The sequence below is a fragment of the Pseudophryne corroboree genome, chromosome 1, assembly GCF_028390025.1.
Source record: "Pseudophryne corroboree isolate aPseCor3 chromosome 1, aPseCor3.hap2, whole genome shotgun sequence".
Taxonomy (NCBI): Eukaryota; Metazoa; Chordata; class Amphibia; order Anura; family Myobatrachidae; genus Pseudophryne; species Pseudophryne corroboree.
Genome location: NC_086444.1, coordinates 787,781,106 through 787,796,388, shown reverse-complemented (window position 1 = coordinate 787,796,388; position 15,283 = coordinate 787,781,106).

Here is a 15,283-nt window from a genome sequence, read left to right as displayed (position 1 = left end):
CCCGGAGGAGGGTGTCGGTATCTCTAGAAAATACTACAGCTTGAAGTGAGGATGCGGGTAACCCGTACGGGGGATGCTTCCGTGTGCACAATATAATATTGTTAACAGCAATTACGAGTTTTTGTGTTTCCACATGTTTTATTCATCTTTTTAGTTTTTCATTCGTTGCCTTTAACAGTATATACTAGTAAATAGAACGTATCAGTCTGCACACGTAGGCATCTCAGATAATACGGGTTTCCTTCACTTAAGATTTCTCCCTTGTGGGCTAATATATGTGTAAGGTATGGGAATGAAATTGGTGGAATAATCATGTATTATGAGACAGGTCACCTCATTAACCATTGATGATTTTGGTTAATGGGCTGTTAAAATATAAATACAGACTATAATAAAATATATACGCAAAACCTTTAATTAAATGGATAGACAATAGTACTTAGAACAGGAAAAAGTTTTATTTGTATTATGAATGTTGCAATTTAGCTTTTTATATTGTTTTTTAAAATTAATTGCCTGTATAGCGAATGATTGAGTCAGCTGTATGTGCACTGAGAGTATAAATATTGGACCAGAGGAAGAGGACGGCACTTCTTGAAAAAGGGGAGTGGACTCCCAGAAACGCGTCGAAGCCGTCCTGTGTCACACATACGAAAGGTTCTGGAGATCGGTGATTCGAATCCTGTGGAGTGCGCTTACCTGTCTGCAGCCGGTGCGTCCTTTATCGGGATTTTTCATCAACTGCCGAGACCCAGTGCCGATGCATGTATGTGGACCTACTTTTAATGACTATTTTGTATTTTAAATAAAAAATCCTTTTTTTGGAAAACAAGCGTTGCACTGCTGAGAATTCCTATTGGATAACAACACACAAAAAGGATAAAGATACCTTTATGAGAACGCGGGACAGAAATTTAATGTAAGTTACATCCTGTCAGCTATATATTGAAAGAATATTGGGATACCAGTGGGCGAGATCCTTAAGCTGTCTAAAGATACCTTTATGGGCACACGAGAAAGAAATAAACTGTAAGTGTCTTTCCAGGAGAGAGAACACACAGGGGATTTCTGCGTGTCAATATTAAGCACCATTCACATTTGTGTTTGCATATAAAGCGCTAGTTTTAAGCAATTGTTGTGTTTGTGTAGATTTACTGGGGACACTGTATCTGGCGCTGGGGGGTACAGTGTATGTGGCATTGGGGGCACTGTATCTAGCGCTGGGGGGTGCAGTGTATCTGGCGCTGGGGGGCAGTGTATCTGGCGCTGGGAGGGGCAGTGTATCTGGCGCTGGGAGGGGCAGTGTATCTGGCGCTGGGGGGCAGTGTATCTGACACTGTGGGCAATCTGGCACTGGGGGGCAATGTATCTGGCACTGGGGGGCAATGTATTTGGCACTGGGGGCAATGTATTTGGCACTGGGGGGCAATGCATCTGGCACTGGGGGGGGCAATGTATCTGGCACTGGGGGCAATTTGGCGCTGGAGGGGTAAAGTGTATCTGGCACTAGGGGCAATCTGGCGCTGGGGGGGCAATGTATCTGGCGCTGGAGGGTGCAGTGTATCTGGCGCTGGGGGGCAGTGTATCTGGCACTGGGGGGCAATCTGGCACTGGGGGGTGCAGTGTATCTCGCACTGGGGGCAATGTATCTGGTGCTAGGGGGAGTGCAGTGTATCTGGCACTGGGGGCAATAAGACGGGACACTGTACACTACCAATGTTTGGGGGGATGGGGGAGACGCATTACGGGATGCATTTTTGGGGTGGTGCGTATTTTAATGTGATAAAATATATATATAATATTAATTAATAGTATTTTTAGGCTATATGTATGTGACGGTTGTATTTTGTAGGTTAATTGTGTTATTTTATTTTCAACCAGCAATGTCACCTGATGAGCACCGCCAATTCTGGTCAGGGTTCATCACGATTGGCTACCTGCACCATAAATATCTCACTCCAGTTCATCTTGATAAAGGTCTTTACGACCGAAACGCGTTGATTGAATATACTTCTGGGAGTGTGAGTAGCTATCTTCTTTTTACTTGGATTAATTCCTGATCTGTTTTTATGTTTTGATTTTTATATTGCATATTGGACTCCCTCTGGGGCTAATAAATTTTTATTTTTATTTTTTTGTATTTTTGTACACTCCGCGGCGGAGTTGATGGAAAGTGTTGTATAGCCGAATAAAATCTTGTTTTTAAGAAAAATTGTGATGCGGATTTGAAGTTTGTGGCATACAGTACAAAGATACCTTGATGGGAACATTACCTCACTTATATATGTGAGTCAGGGTACGCTATATATGGAGATTACTACACCTCTGTAAAGATAACCTTGAATTACTTACCATGTGCGTTGTTTCCTTTTACACCGGGAAGAAGGGCTTACCAAAAGATACCTTTATAGGATTCACCTTATATCACTTAGTGTGAGTTGGGGTACGCTACACATGGAGATTACTATACCTTTGTAAAGACATCTTGAAATATTTACCACGTGTGTTGTTTCCTTTTATACTGGGGAGAAGGGCCCACCAAAAGATACCTTTATAGGATTCACCTTATATCATCAAGTGTGAGTTGGGGTACGCTATTTCTGTGGAACCATATATTTTAAGGATTTCTTGGTGTGTCTGATATATCACCCCTTCTTGTGAGGCTTAGCCTAAACAAAACGTTGGACGTCTTACATACTACACATTGGTCCTTTTGTCTTGTTCTTTTTTTTTCATACCACACTGAGGTCATATGAGATCCATCTAACGATTTATGTCTATGGAAAGGGAAGAGCGAATAAAGATACCTTTATAGGATTTATCCTACACCATCAAGTGTGAGTCTGGGTACGCTGTATATGAGAAATTGTATGCCTCAAAGATACCTTGATGTGTCCCATACACCATTCTCTTTTGTGAGTTTCGGGGTACGCTCCACATTTAAATGACCATTCATCTGCATTCTGTACCGTTCACCTTGAGGGTTTTTTTCTTTGAATGTGTCAGGATACCACATGAAAGACACCTTGATATGTTTACATCCGTCTATGAATGAGTGAGTGGGGGTATGCCAGATCTGGATCTATACGTATTTTGACACCTTGAGACTGTAACAAATTTTGTGTGAAATACTACACATTGGTTTTTGTGTCCTTTATTTTCATATTTCATATTGGGACACACAAATTGAACATCACTCATTTGAGGAATCCGAGAAAGGAGCATTCGACCCTACGTTTCCAAAACAGGGACGTATATGTTTTTTTTCCTTGTTATATGCTCTTGCGCTGAATGTACTAAGGAGGTTTATATTCTTTGTTTCGATTGTATATGTTAAATGTGGTGACATTTATTTCTAAACCTTTAAGTACTACAGCAGCATTGCGCCATTTGGGTATACTATCCTTCCATTTCTTGACAACACAGATAAACTTACAGACACACACACTTACTGACAGATGCTACTTATTGACACAGACAACACAGATAAACTTACTGACACAGACACCAGATATTGACAAACACACACAACACAGATAAACTTACTGCCCCCCACAGAAGATTAATCTGAAATGAAGACAATTTGTCAGAGTTGTCATTGCAGAACTTACAGTGGAATCTGGCTTCTCTCCTCCTCTCTTGCCCTCAGTGGCAGCCTAAGTCAGTATGCACTGTGCGGCGAGCAGGTGCATGACCTCCATGACGTCATGGCCTAGGCAGCGCAAAACTCATCTTCCGAGTAGCGCTGGGCTCAAACGCGGCCTGGGTCAGAAATCATTTTGTATTTGGCACTGTGTACAGATGCAGTATTGTTGTTGGTGGGCTGGCTGCCGCCAGTCAGTGGCCCTGGCGACAGTTGCGCTGCACCCCCCATGAAGTGGCACCCACATTATGTTTCTCGACTTAAACGGCCTTGAGGCGGCAGGCACACAGGGTGAGGGTAAGGATGTAGGCACACACAGGGTGAGATGTCAGGCACATAGGGTAAGGTGGCCGTCACACATTGGTAAGGTGGCCAACACACAGGGGTAAGGTGGCAGGCACACACAGGGGTAAGGTGGCAGGCACACACAGGGGTAAGGTGGCATGCACACAGGGGTAAGGTGGCAGGCACACATAGGGGTAAGGTGGCAGGCACACACAGGGATAAGATGGCAGGTACATAGGGTAAGGTGGCCGTCACACATTGGTAAGGTGACAGGTACACAGGGGTAAGGTGGCAGGCACACAGGGGTATGGTGGTAGACACACAGGGGTATGGTGGCAGGCACACACACACAGGGTTGAGGCGGTAGGCACACACAGGGGTGTGGCGGCAGGTACACACAGGGGTACGGAGGCAGGCACACAGGGCTACGGTGGCAGGCACACACAGGGGTGAGGCGGCAGGTACACACAGGGGTAAGGTGGCAGGCACATAGGGTGAGGTGGCAGGCACACACGGGTGAGGGGGCAGGCACACACAGGGGTGAGGGGGCAGACACTTAGGGTGAGGAAGCAGACAAACATAGGGGTATGACATCAGGCACACAGGTTGAGGTGGCAGGCACACACAGGGAGAGGGTGGCAGGCACACAGGGGTGGGGAGTCAGGCACACAGGGGTGGGGAGTCAGGCACACACAGGGGTGGGGAGTCAGGCACACACAGGGGTGGGGAGTCAGGCACACACAGGGGTGGGGAGTCAGGCACACACAGGGGTGGGGAGTCAGGCACACACAGGGATAGGGTGGCAGGCACACACAAGGATAAGGTGGCAGGCACACACAAGGATAAGGTGGCAGGCACACAGGGTTGAGGAGTCAGGCACACTCAGGGATAGGGTGGTAGGCACACACAGGGATAGGGTGGCAGGCACACACACACACACACACACACACACACACACACACACACACACACACACACACACACACACACACACACAGGGATAGGGTGGCAGGCACACAGGTGTGAGGAGTCAGGATTACAGGGGTGAGGAGTCAGGCACACAGGGGTGAGGAGTCAGGCACACAGGGTCAGGGGCATATCTATATCTGTGTGTGCCCCATTGCTATGCCCTTTCCACCTATCAGCCGCTAGAGAGTCACTTCTCTCCACAGCATTCCCCCATGCATACCTTCCGCTGCACTCACTTCTCACTGTAAGCGCTTCTGCAGCTCAGTTCTGAGGAGGCGTCAGGCTGCGGCTCCTCTCATCCTGTGTGGTGCGTCTGATGCTGTCTGGCACTGCCCTTTGTGTCCGATCCGACTCTGTGTTGCTGGGCGGCATGGCGTTTCCAAGCATGTGTAGCGTTACAGCTGCAGGGGAAGTGGAGTGGTCGGGCCCCACAGCAGTCGAACAAACATCCTGCGCCCGTGGCAGCTACAGGTGACAGATCAGAATCAGATGCGGCACCGAGTCTAGCCCTGTCCACTACCCAGAACCTGCGACCGGCATCTGGACACCCCGCTCGCTCCCTGTCGCTCGCAGTGGGAGTTTTGGAGCATATTTCAGCAGACATTGCTGAAATGTCCTGCAGCGGTCACTGACTCCACTAGGCACACTACCCTGGCTGACGTGGGCTTCACTGGAGGGCTCTGTGGGCCTATTTCCAATGGGGGGCCTGGAGCTGCAGCTCCATCTGCCCCATTGTTAATCTGGCCCTGGGGAGTTGGGACTGGCTGTGGCTGCATGGGAGATGGGAGCGGCGGTGACTGCGCAATAGGTGGTAGCAGCGGAAACCTGCATGGGAGGTGGGAGAGGTGGAGACTGTGCGGGGGTGGGAGCAGATGGGACTGCGCAGGAGGTGAGAACTTGAATCTATTTATGCTATGTATCAATGTCATTGACTATGGCCCTCATTCCGAGTTGATTGCACCACGCAACTTTTTGCTGCTGGTTCGATCAACTAATCTTCGCCTATGGGGGACGCTTGTGCAGCCCTGCTATGCTAAAAAAGTTTCACACAAAACAAGACTAGCTTATAGTGTGTACACACGGTGAGATATTTTCTTTCGATTTTGACTATATAGTGAAAATCGCAAGAAAAGTTAGAGCAAATCGCAAGGTGTTAAGCCGCTTGCGATCCCGATTCAATCCCAATGCGCGGTCCCGCGGGGTCGGCATCGCAAGAAAAGATAGACTGTGCAGGCAAGTCAATCCTTGCTAGATCAGGGTACTATCTAGTTTAGTCGTTCTCAAATTCGGTCCTCAGGACCCCACACAGTGCATGTTTTGCAGGTAACCCAGCAGGTGCACAGGTGTATTAATTACTCACTGAAACATTTTAAAAGATCCCCAGGTGGAGCTAATTATTTCACTTGCGATTCTGTGAGGAGACATGCAAAACATGCACCGTGTGGGGTCCTGAGGACCGAGTTTGAGAACCTGTGATCTAGTTCATATCGCAAGTGTTTCCAATACCTTGCGATATGAGCTTACAATGCCGATCTGCGTCATCCCAGCCACACGCCGTCCATTTTCTTAATTCACTGCGCGGAGGCTGAGAAGACAACACGAGGAGCAGTGGGCTGCAGAAAACGTCTTGAAAAAAGGTAAGTATCAGCAGCGGGGTGGGGGGCAGCACTGGGGGGGCAATGTATGTGGCACTGGGGACACTGTATCTGGCGCTTGGGGGTACAGTGTATGTGGCATTGGGGGCACTGTATCTAGCGCTGGGGGGTGCAGTGTATCTGGCGCTGTGGGGCAGTGTATCTGGCGCTGGGAGGGGCAGTGTATCTGGCGCTGGGGGGGCAGTGTATCTGACACTGTGGGCAATCTGGCGCTGGGGCAATGTATCTGGCACTGGGGGGCAATGTATTTGGCACTGGGGGCAATGTATTTGGCACTGGGGGGCAATGTATCTGGCACTGTGGGCAATCTGGCGCTGGGGCAATGTATCTGGCACTGGGGGGCAATGTATTTGGCACTGGGGGCAATGTATTTGGCACTGGGGGGCAATGTATCTGGCACTGGGGGCAATCTGGCGCTGGAGGGGTAAAGTGTATCTGACACTAGGGGCAATCTGGCGCTGGGGGGGGCAATGTATCTGGCGCTGGAGGGTGCAGTGTATCTGGCGCTGGGGGGCAGTGTATCTGGCACTGGGGGGCAATCTGGCGCTGGGGGGTGCAGTGTATATCGCACTGGGGGCAATGTATCTGGTGCTAGGGGGTGATAAAGCTAAATTATTTATCTTACTTAAAACCCTTTAAGAGGTCTAAGAACGCTGTACGCTATTGACGTATGGAGTACCGTAAGGGTACGCACGTTGCGTAACAATCGCTTAGCCGTAGTCGAGATGCTCAAGCGTTACGTTCGCTCACGGCCAAGAGATCACAGGCAGGCACGCTATTGGCTGCCGACTAACGTAATGATTTGATATAGCGATGCGAACGCTCGAGACCACGAGGAGATCACCAGCGGCGCAGACGCTCACAATGTTAAACTTTTGTAACTATACCATAAAACAGTGTATTATGCAGTAAACCTTGATGCAGAGATTGAGTGTAGATGCAACTCCGTGTAACCTTATTAACTTAAAAGCTGTTCGAGCATCACCGACGCTCTGAGAATACTTAACACTATAAGAAATACACAAATACCGTGCTTAGGGTCTAACGCCTAATATGAATGTTATACTTGAAAAAGAATAATACAATTACAAGTCATACACTACAATATAACATAGACTAACTAACCAGATAACTACACAGTAAATACAATACAATACAATTACGTTTTAAGGGAAAATGAAAGAAAAAGGAGAAGAGAGAGAGAGATATGGTCCATAATAACAAGAAAGACAATATGATTGCGGAGAAAAACTTACGCACAAAGGGGAACGATCGCATGCGCCTCTGGACATCCAGCTCCCGATTATCAGCAATGAGAACCGTTGAAGAGTGAGCTGGATGTGATCGGCTTGTCTATTTATGCCCCACACACAATACAATTCAATGGTCCCTACAATCTCATTGTTCATTGGACACAGGAATTCCTCCTCGCATTATAACAAAAGGTCATAGGTTGATTCATACAGGTGGGCTGTGTCTACTTCCAACTGCTCAGGTGGGTGGGAAACTAGGTTTCCCGCCGCATGGATAAGTAAGTGCAAATAATAGTAAATGGACATAAACTTCTTATGTCCATAACTATTCGCACGAGCGATTAATCTGCTTCAAACCAACACCGGAATATTGCTAATTAAATACTTTTCCGATGGATACTAAACACCACTGTATTACTCCTGTCTGACCCTTCGTATCAAACAATGAGGGATCTCTCTGTCCATGAACATGCTATATTAACCAAACTTTCAGATTCTATCAAAGGGACCATAATCTACAAAATACATTATATAGTTAAAATATGTTATGAACGAGTCGCCCGCTAGACGCACACAAACTCTACCGTAAATGCGCATATCGTGCGCCTGCGGGTGCACGCGACTGCGAGTATACGCACGCACGGGAGAGTGTACGCATGCGCAGTGAGGACATGTATGAGGTGCAAATATGGCAGTGTGCATCGTGATATTTTTCTGACTTTGACAGTTCACCCTTTGGCAGTCAACAATAACTGCCACTTCCTAAAACATTTCAAAAAGAGAAAAATATATGTCAAGTGTAAATAAATTTCTATGGTTGGGTAGGGGAGGAGAGGAGAAGTTAGGAAAAGGGTATGACCTAGTGAGATAGCAGAAGCATGTGTGTGTGAATCCGTGTTTGGGGGTCATGTATCATCGTGCCGTACGTGTTTTAAATCAAGCTTCGAGGTATTGCGAAGTAAACATTTGAATTCCTTCTTATCCCGTGGTACGGGTCTGTGGATGGGCTGTCAAACTTTACCGAGCTCCTTTCGGCTGTGGTTGCAACAAAATGGGGGAGCACATTTTAGTTGATGATACATGAATGGGGGAATATGTGATTGCTGATATCTGTGCCTGTATTCCCTATCGACTATGTGTGTAATTACCTGAAGGTTGTAGAGATGAAGATAAGACATAATTACGGTAAATGCAGTGGTATTCTATGTCAGGTTAATGAACATTTGTCGGTTGAAGTCTTGTTCGGTGTCTGTTGAATGCAGTCTTCTTTGTGCTTTTGCCAAAAGGCGTGTGGGCAAAAAGCTTTGTCAATGTCCATAGGCTTACAAAAGTGTTGGGCTAGCGTAATTTTAAAATTTCTAGGGAAACTGGGGGTCTATGGCATAGTTCATCAAATCTCTGTGTGTAAGGTTGTCAAAACTTCTTCTTTAATCCATCCGTTGTCTGTATACAGGATCATCAAATTCCTTGCCAAACGTAGGTCTTATTACCTTGGAGAAACCGGAAAAACAGGTGAAAGAAACGGACCGTAGAAATCGCATTTTCATCACATCATTGTTTCTACAGTTGGGTCATAAATCAAATTCATTGGAATTACAATTTCCTCACTCCTTAAACTCATCACCCTGGTACTTCGTTTACACTTCGTTAAAGCCTGACCGCATCTAAATATCAAGCCAATCGTTATGACAACACCTAAGATACATAGGAGAAACTTCCCTACATCCATTATGACTCCTTGAGCCCATTCTCCTAAACCAGAGAACCAATTTCGCGGGTTCAACCATGACACCCAACTAGTCAGCTCATTACTCACAGCAGCAAGGGTGAGATTGTGTCTCCTGCGAAATTCCCACTTCAATTGGAGAAAATCGTCCATCTTTTGGTCTATGACCTCGACCGGGTCCTCGGTGCTATTCGTAATATATGTGCAACATTTCACGCCGTATTGTGTTGCCAGTGTGACACAATATCCACCTGTTACTGCTGTGAGATAATTGAGAACCATTCTATGCTGAACTAGTTCTGTTTTATAAGCTTGAAGTTCTCTTCCAGTATACCTAAACGTGTCATCATACATTTCTGTGATATTATCTAACAAATTTGCAAGCGCAGAGATGTATCTATAGTTCAGCACTCCTCTAGCGGTGCGAGTGATATCTAACGAGATTAGGAATTGAATCCCGGTGGATTCACTGATGAGGTCAGAGGCCGGATGCTCTGTTCTTTCAATCAGGTGCCGCTTAACGATGTGCTCGTAATGGGTGTGAGTATAAGGAGCTTGGGCACCACGGTGAATATCTTTCATTTTGGCATGTGATACAGTCATTACTTCAGGCAGTACTTTTCCAATATAACACAATCCTTCAGAGTTTGGGGCAAGCCACTTATACGCCTTCCTCCCGCATATGAAATATGCATCATCGGGGAGAACATATGGGACGGAGTAGGACATAACCATATTACACATCTTCCATGTGAAATCTCCTAACCCTAATTCTCCCATCTGTCTAGTACACGTATCAGTTTGTACGATATGTGCACAGTATCCTGGTGATACCTCTCCAACTCTCGTAATCCTACTTCCTAGGGTATACCTATATCGGAAAGATTTTTCTCTACTGGCTATGTGGCGTATAAGCTCTGTATCTGTAGGCATTCTATCTGCCCTATATGAAAAGGTCATGGTTTGGTTACTCCATGACACTTCCCAATTTCCCGGCTTTCGGGGATTGGTAATGTTAAAACATATTAGGGATCTATCCACATGATATTGGTGGAGCTTCAAACTAGGAGGACTGGAGATATTAAACCTCCTGTCCACCGGTCTCCCACCCTTTAGCTCAAGTACCTCCCCTATCGTTAAAGGAAATGGTACTAGTCCTGATTTGCTATGACCTTGAGGTACTTGAGAGCATACCCAACAATCTGTTTGATTTAACACACTACCCACTAAGGAGTGATAGTCACTCAAGGGATGCCGGTCCATGTGGATATTAAAACTGGATTGGCATTTCTTAATGCACCCATCCTCAACTACATTGTCACAGAGCCTACAGATACAGTTTTCTTCAGCTAACAATCCTTCACAATTCCTTCTATGGTCTATGTTATCGGATCGTTTTCTGATACTCGCCTTTACTTGTTGGTTAAGTTGTTCTTGGAAAACTACGCCTCCATCTTTGTCATCAGAACCCATTCCAGAACCTTTCTCGACCTCCATGGTACTCTCGCCGGAACAGACTGCTCTGGTCAACATCATGGTCAACAGGAAAATCCGGATCACAGTCTCTTGGGGCAAGTCCATCTTATAGGAGGAAACGAAGAAGAATGAGAAGGGGGGAGAAATAATTTGAGGGAGAGGGAATGGGAAGTGGAGAAAAACAATAAAAGGGAACAGGGAATCGACAACTGCTTTTAATCTTGTGATTTTCAATGCTCAGGTGCCGCCTCAGTCCTCCTGGAACAGACACTCCAGTGATACAACTTCCTCTACCGTCTGTTCCTTATCACGGGACCTCTCTGGATCAGCAACCTTCTTACAATGGGACGAATGAACCCAAGTCTCTCTCTCGGCAACCTTCAATGCTGTAGTGCTAGTCAATAAGACTTGGTATGGTCCTTCCCATCTGTCAATAAGGCAACCTGAGCGTAGAAAATTCCGTATCATTACATAATCCCCAGGTTCAATGTCATGACAATTACTATCTGGCAAATCAGGAATCACTAACTTCAAATTATCATTTTGATTCCTTAGCTGTTTACTCATATTAACCAGGTACTTTACAGTCACTTCATTGTTACACTTCAAATCATCCTGAGGGTTAATCATAACATGCGTTTGTCGACCAAACAAGATTTCAAAGGGAGACAGATTAAGAGGGGGCCTGGGAGTGGTTCTGATGCTGTACAGTACAATGGGTAAAGCTTCTGGCCATGTCAATCCTGTTTCCGTCATGACTTTGCTCAATTTATTTTTAATAGTGCTGTTCACTCTTTCCACCTTCGCACTCGCCTGTGGACGGTATGGAGTGTGCAGCTTGCTATCAATTCCCATCAACTTACACATTCCTTGAAAGACATCACCTGTAAAATGGGTACCCCTATCACTTTCAATTATTCTAGGGATACCATATCTACATACAAATTCCTGCACAATTTTCTTAGCAGTAAACATAGCGGTGTTTGTGGCCGCAGGAAATGCTTCGACCCAATTTGAGAATACATCTATACAAACAAGTACATATTTCAAATTTCGACAAGAGGGTAATTGGATAAAGTCAATCTGTATTACCTGAAAAGGTCCGCCTGTAGGTGGGATATGAGATGGTTCTGTTGGTATTGCCTTTCCGATATTCTTTCTCAAACAGGTAAGGCATGACATTGCTCTCTTACCTGCATGAGATGAAAATCCTGGGGCGCACCAATATGCTCTTACCAACTTGCACATTCCCTCCTTGCCCAGGTGAGTCAGCCCGTGAGCTGCCTCAGCTAAACATGGGAGATATGCTCTGGGGGCCACCGGTTTACCTTGTCCATCCGTCCAGAGTCCTGAGGACTCCTGGCCATATCCCTTTGCCTTCCAGATTGCCTTTTCCTGTGTGGAACACAAATTTTGCATCTCACACAACTTCTGTGTGTTGATGGTATTAAATACCATCAGTTGTGTGGTGTCTGTCTGTCTGGGGGTACCAGCTGCTAACTTAGCTGCTTCGTCTGCTCGGCTGTTACCAAGTGATACTGGGTCCTGGCTATAGGTGTGTGCTTTACACTTGATAACAGCCACTCTGTCGGGTTCCTGTATCGCTGTTAGAAGCCTTTTTATGTGAGCTGCATGCGCTACCGGTGTACCAGCTGCCGTCATGAAATTTCTGAGGCGCCATAGGGCTCCGAAATCATGGACTACCCCGAATGCGTATCTAGAGTCGGTGTAGATATTGGCTGATTTGCCCTTAGCCAATTCACATGCTCTGGTTAGGGTGACCAGTTCAGCAACCTGAGCTGAGTGAGGTGGGCCTAGCGGTTCTGCTTCTATGGTGCCTTGGTCATCTACGACTGCGTATCCAGTACACAAGTCTCCCGAGTCTGACTGTCTGTGACAACTACCGTCCGTGTAGAAAGTTAGATCTACATCTTCCAGTGGGTTGTCACTGATGTCAGGCCTTGCGGTAAAATTTTGGGTCAAATATTCCATACAATCATGTGTGTCCTCCTTTGTATTAAATCCTCCTTCCCCACCACTCTCATCCTCCACCCTTTGTGCCTGTCCAGGCACACCTGGGAGATATGTTGCAGGATTTAATGCACTGCACCTCCTTATGGTGATGTTTACGGGGGCCATTAGTGCCAATTCCCATCTTGTAAACCGTGCTGATGAGACGTGCCTGGTTTGGGCAGAATTTAGCAAGGCTGACACTGCATGTGGTGTATGAATTGTGAGGTTGTGACCTAGCACTACATCTTCGCTTTTCGTTACTAGCAATGCTATCGCAGCAACGCTTCGCAAGCATGTGGGGAGGGATCGCGCTACCGTATCTAGCTGAGCGCTGTAGTATGCTACTGGCCTGCTGGCATCACCGTGCTTTTGGGTTAAGACGCCTGCCGCGCAACCAGCACTTTCTGTTCCGTACAGCTCAAAGGGTTTCCCATAGTCTGGCATACCTAATGCTGGTGCCTGCGTTAGAAACTGTTTAAGTCTCTCAAATGCCATCTCGGACTCGTCTGTATGCGAAATCCGATCAGGTTTGTTTGAGGAGACCATCTCCTGCAAAGGTAACGCTAGAATGGAAAACCCTGGGATCCAGTTACGGCAATACCCACACATTCCTAAAAACGTTCTGATCTGTTGCTGGGTTTGTGGCAGAGTCATGTCTCTAATTGCTTGAATTCTATCAGCGGTCAGGTGTCTCAGTCCTTGTGTTAGACAGTGTCCCAAATACTTTACTTTAGTTTGGCATAATTGTAACTTGTCTTTGGAAACCTTGTGTCCTGTGTCTGAAAGATGAAACAGGAGCTGTTTCGTATCCTTCAGGGATGCTTCCAATGAATCAGAACACAGTAGTAGATCATCCACGTACTGTATTAATACTGATCCACTCTCTGGTTGGAAAGACTGTAAACAATCATGCAAAGCCTGGGAAAATATACTTGGACTGTCTATGAAACCTTGTGGTAATCGAGTCCATGTGTATTGGACTCCTCTGTATGTAAATGCAAACAAATACTGGCTGTCAGGGTGCAGAGGTACCGAAAAGAAAGCGGAGCAGAGGTCAATAACAGTGAAAAATTTCGCAGTGGGAGGGATTTGCATAAGGATGACAGCTGGATTTGGCACTACGGGGAACTGACTCTCAACTATTTTGTTAATCCCCCTTAGATCCTGCACTAGCTGGTAACCCCTCCCCCTACTCTTTTTCACAGGGAAGATGGGACTATTGGCAGTGCTGGACGTTCTTACCAGAATGCCCTGTTGTAGCAAGCGCTCTATTACGGGATACACTCCTAACTCCACCTCTGGCTTCAGAGGGTATTGTGGGATTTTTGGAGCTATCCTACCATCTTTTACTTGTACAACTACCGGAGCTACGTTTGCCATTAATCCAGTGTCCTGTCCATCTTTAGTCCAAAGTGACTCTGGTATCTGGGATGTAATTTCTTCTACTTGGGATGGAGTCCTATTTGTCATAATGGTATGTGACATTAATTTTGATGGGGAGTCTAACATGTCTCGCACTTCCTGAGCGTGATTCTCAGGTATGTCCAAGAATACACCTTCAGGAGTACAATAAATGACGCACCCCATTTTACACAATAAGTCTCTTCCCATGAGATTAGTCGGTGCCGATGCAGCCAGCAAAAAGGAATGCTTGGTATGTAAAGGCCCTATTGTAATCTCGGCTGGTTTGCTAACAGGGTAATGCTGGACTACTCCCGTTACTCCCATGGCTGGAATTGTCTTACCAGTGGTTCTCATGCCCACTGTCGAATTTATCACTGATTTGGCCGCCCCTGTATCTACAAGGAAGTTTAATGATTTACCAGCTACATTAATTGCAATTTCAGGTTCACTCCCAAGACTTGCAATCAATTTTACTGGCTGCAGATTACAGGTATGGCCACACCCCTATTGGGTATGGTGACCTCCCTGAATCCCGCTGGCAGCAACTACTTGTGAAGGGGTTAAATGGGAACTACCAGAGGCTTGCCAGTCTCTGTTCGGGGGATATCTTTTTGTTTCCCCTGCATGTGGCTCATAACTCCGTTTCTGCGGACCCTGCTCCCAATGTCGTGTGTCGTGTCGTTGTCTAGGGGGTTGATATGAGTTTTGTGAATATTTCACTCTACAATCTCGTGCCATGTGTCCCTGTCTATGACAAGAAAAACAAGTTACCACATTTGACTTACCCACAGGGTTTGGTGATTTATACAAAGGCTGCCTTGTGGTCAGGGCCTGTATACTTACGGCCATTAATTTATCA